This window comes from Aulonocara sp. 'chitande type north' Nkhata Bay, linkage group LG7 (assembly GCF_057382095.1).
Source record: "Aulonocara sp. 'chitande type north' Nkhata Bay isolate Kocher_YH1m ecotype deep benthic linkage group LG7, A_spYH_male_GT1.1, whole genome shotgun sequence".
Taxonomy (NCBI): Eukaryota; Metazoa; Chordata; class Actinopteri; order Cichliformes; family Cichlidae; genus Aulonocara; species Aulonocara sp. 'chitande type north' Nkhata Bay.
This window is the reverse complement of record NC_141350.1, coordinates 40,105,828-40,118,519: the sequence shown is the minus strand read 5'-3', so window position 1 is coordinate 40,118,519 and position 12,692 is coordinate 40,105,828.

The window sequence follows — 12,692 nt, the reverse complement described above, 5'->3', positions numbered from 1 at the left end:
AGCTAGGTAGCTTGTCTGCTTATGCGCCACATAAGCAGACAAGCTTCCCTTTGCTAAAATTTGCCAGAAGAACGAGTTAGGTCATGTTACATCTAGCGATGCCGGAATGTGACCAAAAAATGCAAAAAATCAAGTTCAACATCCGCAGGTCATTCAGTTCATGGAGGAAGCTTTATTTTGGTCTGCAGATCAAAAGAGTTCCCATAATCTTAAGTCAAATAATAAGGGATAAATAAACACTCACTGTCAACATGCCTTACTATTGGTACACAGCATGAGTTTGCCATTCAAAGTTCACCAGTCTTGATTGAGTCAATCCACTGGAATAAACGGCCTTTTACCTAGATTTGCAACTTGATATCCACCTATTTAAGACAATAAAACAAAATGAAACGAAATATACAGCATACAATAAACACTTGAATGTGTGCACAAAGTAAACCGTTTAATAACCGTTAAAAACCTTTACATTTTAATGGGTCATCTTCTTCTTCTTCTTTTTGTGACTGGCTCATCCACAGTGTATTTGTGAATGAATGACTGTGAGGATTATCTGCAGGTCAAAAACAGGGAGGACTAACGCGTGACAGGCCGCATGTGTGTATGTGAGTGTGTGTGTGTCTGACATGTGGCAGTGTAAGCAGAACACAGACGCAGGGATTAAAGACAGGAAACAGCTTGCTGTTGAAACCCTTTCCACATCTGCACAACAACACACACACACACACACACACACACACACACACACACACACACTCACTCACACACACACTGTTGGCTGTTTACGTGTCACTCTCTTGTAGTTTGTTTGTAAATGGTGCAATTAATTTGGAAATCTGTATGCAAAAGTTGTAAATTTTCCTACTGCACACAAACAAAGACACACACAACCAGGCACCACTCTCTGTGTTATGTGGCAGAGGTGCATCCGACCTGACACAGGTTGACGTCATTAGTCTGTCATATTTTTTTGTCTGAGAGTGTGACAGAGCAACAAACTGTGGTTACTAAGGCAACGACTGGGTGTGGTAGGAAGTATGACCAGAAATGACAGGTAGAGACGCAAAAATACGTATTTGTACATAGGTCCTCAAATGCATTTATAAAGAAAAGCAAACTACGCTGAACTCACGCTGACCTGTGTCTCCTATGACGTCCTGTTTATTTTCCTAGAAAACAACAAGAAGGCCAGCTGACCATGATACAGGATATAGGAGGAGGGGAGACAGGGGTAGGACGGGAGATTAATAGGGGAGGAACAGGAGGAAGTGGAGTGTCCTTGTTAATGTGACATTGTCACATTTAAGTGACTAGATTTCCTGTGTGTGACTGTGTGTGTTTGTGTATGAGTGCATTGAGTCAACTGCCCAATTGCTTGACAGCCAACATTACCAACACACAAGTGAAAATCTCCCTCCCCGCCTCCCTGGTGGCTCCTTGGTGGCTCAGAATGAAACTCTGGGTTTGAGGTGTTATCACAATCTGCCGCAGTACAGCATCGCTGAATCACTCTATGTACTGTCTGTGGTAAGATTTGACAAGCTATCATTTCCTGTCTGTTTCCTACAGTACTCATGTGTCTCCCTCAGCAGTAAAAATAAGCACCAACAAAGTCACGATGAAATGTAAGGTTTTAGTTGTTTCCACCCTTTTATTCAAACTCTGTGGTGCCCCATGAGATTTAAATAATAAAGCCGTTAACTGTTAAAACTAATGTTGCTTTTTAACTGTTTTTTGTTTTTTTTGTTTTTTTTTTGCTATAGTCTGCAGTGTGGGAAGATTTCTTTTCACCTACGCTTCTTCAAAATGAATTCAAGACATGCAGATTTGAAAATTTGGTTGTATTATGCAATCATGTCAAAGTTTGGTTTAGTTCCAGTTAGTTTCCACTGTGGGTTTGTTTGGAACAATTATCACATTACAGACACAACATATAATCTGTAGCCAGTCACAAAAATACATATACATCAATGGATCCTAGAACATGTTGGGTTAAAAGATTTAACAACACTGACAAACACATGATTTTTAATAAACATGTTTCTCAGCAACTCTGTACTACACTGTAAGAAATTGTTAACTGTTACGAACTAACTACTTCTGTCAACTTTTCTATTTCAGCTAATTTAGTGACTCATATATGGTATATTTTTACATTAAAACCTTGGATAGTGCAACTCAAGATCAGAAAAAAGCAGTGAGAATTGGACTGGCTGCTAAAGACGACCAATTTAAATTCACGGAACGATAAAAATACTAAGTAGATGGAGGCGAGAGCAGTGCAATCATGACTCTGATGCATGCGTTTTATTTTTAATTCTATGAGTCAACGTTTCAGCAAATACTGCCCCGGAAAAACCCACAGTAGTGTATAGGGCATATTCACCTACAACTTGAATCACCACATAGGAAAAAACAAAAATCTAAACAGAGGTCATTAACAGCCAGACTTTTCAGTTCATATTGATGTTTATGCTCGGATAAATGAAAAACATAAAGGAAAAGATTTATTCCAATTAGTCAGTGATTTGCCCATACTGCATGACTACTATATAAATATAGACGATGGAGAAACTAACAACCAACACCACACTATCCAGTGGCCCTACCGATGAGGGCACTGCTGTTCTGAAAATGACTAATCACATTAGGATAGAAATGTTTATCTGCAACAATACAACTTTGTATGGAATCATGTGGGTCTAAATCACGACACCAAATGACTCCACGGCACAGCAGAGCCACTCATTCCTCACTGTAAGTCAAGGATTAAGATTTTTGTTTCATTTAACCCCATGATTATCATTTGGTATTTTACTGCTCAAACTTAGCAGCTTTTTAATTTAAATAACACGAACTTTTTCATGCTCTTTTGCCTAAGTTTGTTGTAACAACTGGCTAGTATAGTTACTGTTACCTTCCTATTCCATTTTCTCTGACCTCCGCAACACTTTTTTATTTTGCTCAAAGATTTATTCAAAACTTTTTTCCACACCTTAGCACTTTCACACACATTCACACTCCAATGAAAGAGAGCTGCTCATTGGATTCTTTCTTTTTTTTAGACAACTCTCTGTAAACGTAAAGATGGTTGTGCAGTGAAATCCCAGTAGATCAGCATTTTCTGACATACTCAACAACCAACAACAATACAAATGTGTATTCCCTTTCATGTGATTGGCTGATTAGATATTTGTCTTAATGAACAGTTGAACAAGTACACTTAATAAAGTCTGTGAGTGTATGTATCATAAAACCATGAGGGTAAACAAAGGCATAATTGATCTGAGTAAGTTAACCTCCATTAAGCTGTGTCATGTTCCTCATCACATGGGAAATTGTTAACACTATAACACATGTGCTTTTGTGTTTTTTCTTCAAATTTCTCTTTATGAGCAGGACCTGAAAACTTTGAAGTTTTAGTGACAAGCTTTTCTTAAAAGTTGCTGAACTTCCCGAGTCACCTGTAATGGTCAAACTGCTCTCTGCTGTAACAGGTTAGTGCAACTTCACATGGTTCTCATTCTGCTTAATCTAATCTGACGTATCCTTTTTTAGGATTAACTTCCAAGCAGGCCACAAAATAGCATTATATTTCAGAAGTGAGGGTCGAGTCACATTTACTGGACCTCTCCGCTGACCTTATTGTGTTGTGGCTGATATGACATGATATTTTGCTCTTTAAAAGCACACTCCATTATCCACTTTGACTTTGCCATGGATACCAATTGTATGTTTTCGCTGCAAGCCATTTTGCCTGTGCCCTTTGCTTTAACGTGTTGTCTATAAATACCTACCCCTTGGTAAGGGCAACTTTTGAACAATATTTATCGTGTTTTGCTGTGAGAATGTGAGGACCTTACGTAATTGGACCAGAGATTGGACCAAATTCAGGGAACCAAAGATAGTTAAAGGGATTTTCTTTTAAAAAAAAAAAAGATGACAGCATTGCTTGTTTCAGATACGTCCTACTAATCAGTGCCCACTCTCACCGCAGGGGAAATGCTTCCATACTGAAAATGTTTCCCATGAATTAAGCCTTGAGCAGCGTCACACAAATGCCTCAGGATTGTGCTTTAAAGGAACTGAAACTTGTGGTTGCCAGAAAACACTTGATAATATTTTAGGCCACTTCTCTCATTTGCTGTCTCCGGCTGGGAATTCTTCCCATCTGTGCTGCTCTTGAAATTCACCTTGTTTATCATATTCAGCAAAGACACTATTGTGGGTAGTTTACTTAATTATATCTTTAACTCTTGAAACCATTGAAACCCCAAGAGGGAAATACACTGAAGGTTTTGTTGGAAGTCAGTCCTACATCCACACAGAGGCCATCCTTCAGTCTCTAAAAATATATATTTTTGTGCAAGTATTTTCCCAGTGTTGAAACGGCTGTTATCCTTTCTAATTATCCAAAGACAAACATCTCCTCCTAAGCTCCCAATGGGATACATTTCCAAGGAAAAACAGGATGGGGAACACAGGGATGACACAATTAAAATAAGTCTAAATGTGTCTTATTCTGTCCAAAGACAGTTCTTACATAATAAAAACACAAATATTACATTTCACCACATGTGCTCAGATTGGACATTTTTAGATGGGCTAAACTAAAATCGAACTAAAAACTTGAAGAATTACTCTATGAGAGTTTGTTGTTTTTGATCTTCTGTATTTATCCCCTTTGTCGTGGTGGTGTTAAGTACTATTTTTGTTTGCTTCATTTTTTCTTAGCTTTTTTAATCTATAAAGTAAGTATGTCCACGTTCAGTCCTCTGATTATTATTACAGTGTATTTCTGCACTATAATGGCATATTTCTATATGTCATATAATGGTAAATTGTACTGTTCGTTTCTTGTGACCTTGCTTTGCTGCTTGTGGTCAATAGTGTGGTTAGACTCACTGCATTAGTCTAAAAACAAAATGTTGAAACAAGGAAACTGACCCTCCAAAAGTTGATTCTGTTCATCTGGACGTAGCGTTTTGTGGGAGAAACGTTTCGTCACGGAAACTGACATATTATTATCAATTTCCTAATAATATTGTATCAGTTCTGTGTTCCTGTTGACAACGCACTTCTTTAGGCAGTTAAATCACTGTACTTAACAGGGACATTGTGTTCATTCACATTACTTTAGTCTGCATGAACACATTTGCATGCCGATATTTTCACCTACTATGTGAAATACAATAGAGGCTCTTTCCAAAAAGAAAGAGTGCTGTCATTGGTCAGCTGTCTTTAGCACTAGGAGTGCAACTAAAGAAGATTTAGACGCCTACATGCTTAAGTTTTACATAATTTGCAATGCTTTCATCTTATGGATATGAACTTACTTATTAAACTGTGAAAACACTCAATTATCAACACAGCTCCAGTTCGATCTCTTCACATATTTATGTATATTGTTACAAACCCCCATTTTCTCACTTTTTTCATTATCAGTTGTGGACATCAGCTTAAAAATTTAAATTAACACTAACATAAACAGAATATTTGTAGGACGAACGCCAAGGTGTGAGGAAAAAAATGTGTATTCCCTATTCGTTTAGTAAGCGGTTGCTGGTAGTTTCTAAAATTGAAATTGGTTGCGAGATATTTGTGGTCTTGCAGGGTCTTTCTGTGTGGAGTGCATGTCCTCCCCGTGTTTGCGTGGGTTCTCCCCGGGTACTCCGGCTTCCTCCCACAGTCCAAAGACATGCACTTTGTGGGGATAGGTTAATTGAAAAATCTAAATTGTCCATAGGTGTGAATGCGGGAGTGAATGTGAGTGCGACTGGTTGTCTGTCCTGTGTGTTGGCCCTGCGACAGACTGGTGACCTGTCCAGGGTGTACCCCGCCTCTCGCCCTATGACAGCAGGGATAGGCTCCTGCGACCCTGAAAAGGATAAGCGGAAGCGAATGGATGGATATTTGTGGTCTTACACTGAAACCCTCCTAATTTCTTTGATTACTAGCAGAATATCGCAGTTGCCTGTTGCATGGAAGATGTCAAATTTTCTCTTAACCCTTACCAACTGTTCACTAAGCAGTACTGAAACAGTCAAAACTGCAACACAAACTGGAAACTGAGACAAATTCCCATCAAAGTAAAAGCTGTGCTTTCTGAAAGCTGTTGGCTGCAGCAGTAAGGCACAACTTCTACTTTGAAGATGAACATTCTTCATTTCTGGTTTCTGTTCTAACCCTTTTTTCAAGTTAGTTAGTAGCTGGCAAGTGTTTGCAAGACAAGTTAGCATTTTCAGTGGACACTGTTACTTTCCCCTATAAAAGGTCCAGGTGATGAGGGAAAGTAACAAACGGTGTCCAGGTTGAAAAAAGGAGACAGGGAGGCAAAATGGTTAGATTTAAAAAAAAGAAAAGAAAAGGATTTTATAAATGTTTCTATTACTAACTAAACGAAATGAGACGGAAAAGCCGCTAACACATTTTAAAGAAAGAAAACAACAAAGCTCAGATGTTGGTCAATAAAATGAAAAAAGGGGTTAGTACCAAAACACACTCCTCTCCACAGAGTCAGAGCAATCAACCACCATACACACAGCTAACTAGCTGCAACCCAACAAGGCTCTCTGGCAGTAAAGCTCACCTTTCTCTGGCCTTAAGTATTCTTAACTGCTGATGGGAGTCAGCTGTACAAAAAAATGTGGCAAAAAGGCAGGAGAGATGTCCATTTTTTTAAAACCTGTATCGCTTAACATCCATCAGGTCACTGGCAAAATGCTTTGATTAAACCCCGCACCCTTTTTCAGCCTCACAATTTACGTGTCACTTACACTACAGTGAGCTAAGCTGGCACTCTATAGTTTCCCCCTTTTAAAGAATTTACACTTTTTGCAATACCTAAATAGAACAACTTTTTGTGCAAACATTTTAATGCTAAAATGTACGAGACTTCATTTTAAATGTAACATTTTGTAATTTCTTACAATTTGCCTTTTCAGTATGCAGCTATAACAAAACCCAAGCCTGTCATGTGAGGCTGTATGCAGGAAGGAGTGGTGGTAAGGAGGACTCAATGTGCAGACGCTCGGAGGCAGAAAGTAAAGTCAAACTTAGATTTATTGCTAGATGGCAAATAGAGAACTGGTAAGAGCAGGCGGGCACAGCATGAAATGAGGGTAGATCACAACACAGACCAAAGAAAACACAGGGTTTAAATCCACAGAGGGAGCAATCGTGGAATGAGAGACAGGAGGGAAACACAGCTGGGGCAAATCAGGGCTAACGAGACAAAGGAAGCAAAACCAGACGCATTAACATGAGATACGGACTTTCAAAGTAAAACAGGAACCACAGACTGAACTCACAGACACAGACTCACAAGCAGGCACTGCAACAGAGGGAAGAGAGACGTGGGACCGGGGCAGGCACAGACACTGACTGGACACAGAATAGGGGGAGTATGGAAACCAAAACGTAAGAACTGCATAATCACACACCAAGAAGAACTGGGGAAAACAGAAATGCAAAACAGAAACCAAAACCATCGCAATAATAAACTAAGATCAGAACACAAATAAAGGTACAAAACTGAACGCTGAACGGAATGCTGTTGTTATTTGACACTATATAAATAATATTTAATTTACTTTAAATTTAGCAAGAGAAGCTGCTCTGGCAATTACAAAAAGGTCAGACTATAATGCAGCTTCTCATTCTTTTTGTGAGGCATACCAAAGTACCTGTATGTTACATAGTGATGTGAATAAGTCACAGAAATAAAAGCTGGACTTCAAATGAGGTGGGTATTGGATAACTGGATACTGGGTTTTGCAACTACAGAATTTTTATCACGTGCAAAATAAACAGAAGTGAAAGTTGGACTCTTAGTGTCAGTGTCCTGACATTTTAATCTGAACTGTGTGAGCATGGTTAAAGCTGTAAAACAAACAAGCCTGGTATTGCTGTCTCTGTAACTCAGCGTGTTAGCAGGCGACTTTCCTAATGGCTAAGGATAAACATGCTTTTCAGAGGTGTAACTCCAAGGAAAACTGCACTGCACTGAGGGTAAAAAACAGCAGTATTTGTGGATGCTGTTTCCTTGTTTCTTTTTACTCCTTGTCTGCGTGCACACTGAGGGGAATGGGACATGATCTGTTTTTTAAATATGAATATATATATCTCATATATATATCTATATATATATATATATATATCACTGTCTGAGCAAAAACATGGCTCTTTTCCTGGACAAATATCTTATTTTATGTAAAATGTTAACTCTAACTAACAACACAAAGGAACATATTTACCGTTAAACATGCATATCATTACCAAAATCCCAAACTTAAGCAAAAATTTCATTTTAGTAGCAATACTTAAGAGATTTTATATTCTTAGTAGACTCCCGTACACTTTCTCTGGCATCACAGATTCATGTTTTAGTGACAGTTTTAAAAGGTGGATCATTATAAATGATTATATAAGTATCTGCAACACCACATTGGAACATTTTGCCCTTTGCAACACTGTATAGCTCCTGGATGTTTTTAACAGTCCCCTCCAATTCCGCCTCCTCCTCTTTTTTCTTCTCGAGCGGACGTCACCAGAGACATAACTATTACCCCGGCAGCTAAAAACAGGTCAAGTGTTGCTCCGTGATGTTGGCTGCAGTCCCAAGGAGAGGAAAAGGTGGTGAGATGGAGGGCAGCGATATGGGAGCAGTAGAAAGTGTTTAAAAGACAGAGTGAGTACATGTCACAGAGAGAGTGAGGGGGGAGTCTAGAGAGCGATGCTTTTACTCAACTGTGTTCCCGGCCTGCAACTCCCCTGTTTCCTCTCTGGCTCTCCCACTCTCCCTCTCACATTACGACCGGAACATCGTGGAACGACACTTTGATTTTGAAATCATAATGACAGTCACAACAGGATAGTGAGTCTTAAAATAGTCTCCATGCACAGTAGCCTACGATTTTCAAGGTCAAGGTATTGCCTATGCAAAGACTAAAAGCAGCAGGGCAGATTGGTTTAATTAATTCCTATCCACACATCAAAGTGATCATTTCAGTTCAATTTTGTTGATGCCAGAGGTCACAGGAGGATGGCCAGATTGATTCGTGCTGATAGGAAGGCAACAATAGCCCAAATACCCACTTGTTCCAACCAATGTATGCTGAATGCACAACACATGGGACCTTAAAGCAGATGGGCTACAGCGGCAGAAGACCACACTGTGTGTCACTCCTGTCAGCTAAGAACTGGAAATTGAGGCTACAGTTCACACTGGCTCACCAAAACTGGGCAACAGATGACTGGAACAATGTTGCCTGGTCTGATAAGTCTTGATTTCTGATGCAATATTCAGATGGTATGGTTCAAATCTGCCATAATATACATGAAAGCATGGACCTATCCTGCATTGTATTAATGGTTCAGGCTGCTGGTAGTCATGTAGTGGGATGTGGGGGATGTTTTCTTGGAACATTTTGGCCCCTTAGTACCAAATGAGCATTGTTTAAGCACCACAGCCTGCTTCCAACAGGATAAGACATCATGTCACAAAGCTCAAATCATCTCAGACTGGTTTCTTGAATATGACAATGAGTTCACTGTACTCCTCCGCAGTCACCAGATGTCAGTTTTATAGAGCACCTTTGGGATGGGGAGGTGTGAGGAGATTCGCATCATGGATGTGCAGCTGACAAATCTGCAGCAGCTGTGTGATATTGTCATTTCAGTATAGACAACAATCTCAGAGGAAGGCTGCAAACCACCTTATGGAATCTGGGCCACTAAGAATTAAGGCTAAAAGGGCATTTAAACCAGTCACAGGAAGATGTACTTAATGAAGTGGCCAGTGGGCTTATTTGTAGTACACAGACATTCCAGACCTTTGGCTTTCTAGCTTTTTAGTTTGTTGAAGAATTTGAAGAAATACGACTACATGCTTTCCAAATCTCTTCCCACAAGTTGGACTGGAATGATGGCAGGGTCACGTCAAGAGTAGGGCCTGGCCTTGGATAAGCCCCTCCACCAATGCCAATAAACTAGAATACTGTTAACCTTACAATGCGCAACTCTACTGGTCGAGAGCATGGGTAGGACCAGTGGTGAGTGTCACTGACTAAATTTGTTTGAGTAAAAGTACTAAAGTAGAGATTTAATATAGCTTATTTAAATATATCTATTTTATGCTTACTCCTAATTCTACTACACATTTGAAAGCAAATGTTATACTTTGTACTCTGTACCATTCATTTGAAAGCTTTAGGCACTTATTGTTTTGCAGATTTTAAAATATAATTCTGCTTTGGTTCTGTATTAGTATAAAGATACCCAGCAGTCTATAAGAAATTACAATCTCCAGCAGTTACCTTAGAGTGAGTACATTTACTTTAGATACTAATAATATTTAATAAATAATATAATCACATTCAGCACGGTGGCACAGTGGTTAGCACTGTTGCCGCACAGCAAGAAGGTCCTGAGTTCAATTCCACCATCAGGCCGGGGTCTTTCTGTGTGGAGTTTGCATGTTCTCCCCGTGTTTGCGTGGGTTCCCTCCGGGTACTCCGGCTTCCTCCCACCGTCCAAAGACATGCAGCTTGTGGGGATAGGTTAATTGGATAATACAAATTGTCACTAGGTGTGAATGGTTGTCTGTCCCTGTGTGTTAGCCCTGCGACAGACTGGCGACCTGTCCAGGGTGTACCCCGCCTTTCGCCCTATGACAGCTGGGATAGGCTCCAGCGCCCCCCGCGACCCTGAAAAGGATAAGCGGAAGCGAATGGATGGATGGATGGATAATCACATTCTGAATAAAGTTGGGGGGCTATGCCACAGGGCAGTTAGTAGGTCTGGGCCTGAATTCTTCTGAACGTCGAATCATCAGCAGAGCTCCTTTTTCATTTCATAAACATAACATATTAACTTGTGGACACGCCATTTAGAGTCAGGAAAAGGTGAGTCAATACCATGGAACTTGGCTTTTTGACATATTTGCACATTTATTTGCATATTTGCAAATCCATGACCCCTTGGAGGCAGTACGTGCAGATATAGGGGATGCACTGATGACAAACTGATCACACGAAAGTTCACTTTTCATAATCATTTTCATAAATACAACAAAACTGCATTCCCAAACAAAGCTGGTTTTGTGCTTTTGTTGACGGAGTGAAAAAGTCTGGCCGCAGTTACAGTAGACAGCTTTTCAGAGGAACCTTAAACCATCTGTGAATTGGTCGGGGTTTGGAGTTGCTTCGCTGCCTCAGGCACAACGCAGCTTGCAGTTATTGATCAACAATGAGTTGTACATCATGTGAAAGATTACTTGAAGATAAGGTGAGGACATCTGCCTGACAGTGAACCTGAATCAGAAGTGGACCTTTTGGCTCATATTCCTTCTTGAAAATTAGCAGAGAGTTACGTCCCGGTCAAAGCTTACATCTGAATCCCACTGACACTTTATGGAGTGATTTGAAACAGACATAAAAGACAAAAAAGCCCTCAAAACATCATTGAAATGAAGGAATTTTGCATGGGAGCAAATCAGAGACTGGTTGAATATTCCATCTGTAAATATTGAGTATACATATCAAGAAATGTCCAAATATGTCAAAAAAGCAAAAAGGTTTTCTACTGGACGTGCTAACTTTTTCTGCGTAGCTTGAACTAGTTAGATTACTTCTACACATGTTCAGCATAAAAGCTAAATATGAGCTTTTCCTCTTAATTAAAGAAAACATAATACAGGCACAATTTTAAATTCATACAGCTAAATCCTCTCATGAAGGCTTTCATTCTTTGAGCAACCTGAAACTACCACCTCAGTTTCTATCAGACACAGACTGGGATATTATATGAACAATTTTCTGTAATAAATGATGATCTACTTGTATCTGCTCCTGAGGCCTCCCAGGGTGAATTCGAGCGGCAGTGCAAGGTTTAGCAGCAAAGGGAAGATAAATGAGACAATTAAACAGGGCTCGATGGCACCTCTGTGACTAAAGGCTTTTCCTTCCTGCCTGCTTAAGTACAGACAAACAATAGTAAGCAGCAAAGGACAGTGTGTCCAACACTGACGGGCACACACTTAGGTGTTTATGTGCATGAGAGTGTGACTTCTCAGGTTTGCTGTAGGAATTCAGTCAGCAAACAGGCAAAGACCTGTAGACACCTAACAACACTGTGGCTGTACTGAAACATATCATCAGTAATGTATCAATTGATAATTTCTTACACATAGTATTACTGTGACAGAGCTCAGTCTTATCATTTTGTACTGAAGAACATTTGTTATTTTTGAATTCATCCAGAAGTTTGTTTTCAGTCTTTTCAAATATTATAAATAAAGCACCGAGAAATTCTATACTGAACTGCTTCAAGGACTGCCTGGTCCTTGATGGTGCTGTTTTTTAAAAACCCTCACAGAAGTAAACTGTTTTCAAAGCTTTGCAGCTAAGCGGCAACCGGAGAGCAAACAAAGTCAATGTTTTTTTCTCAATTTTTAGCAATTAAAGTCCTTACTAATGGCACTGCATCTGACAGGCTAGTAAATATGTTAGTTTACCTATGAATGTGCAGCCTAGAATGTACTCTATCAACCGCTATCAGCTTCAGAGTGATGCTGCCACTTGATCACGTCTTCACTGCACAGAAAGCCAATTTACGACCCTGACTTTTTCTCTATAGATCCACACTGTTGTTGCAGCGTGTAGTTTGGCATTTTCTTGGTCCAATAAGCAATG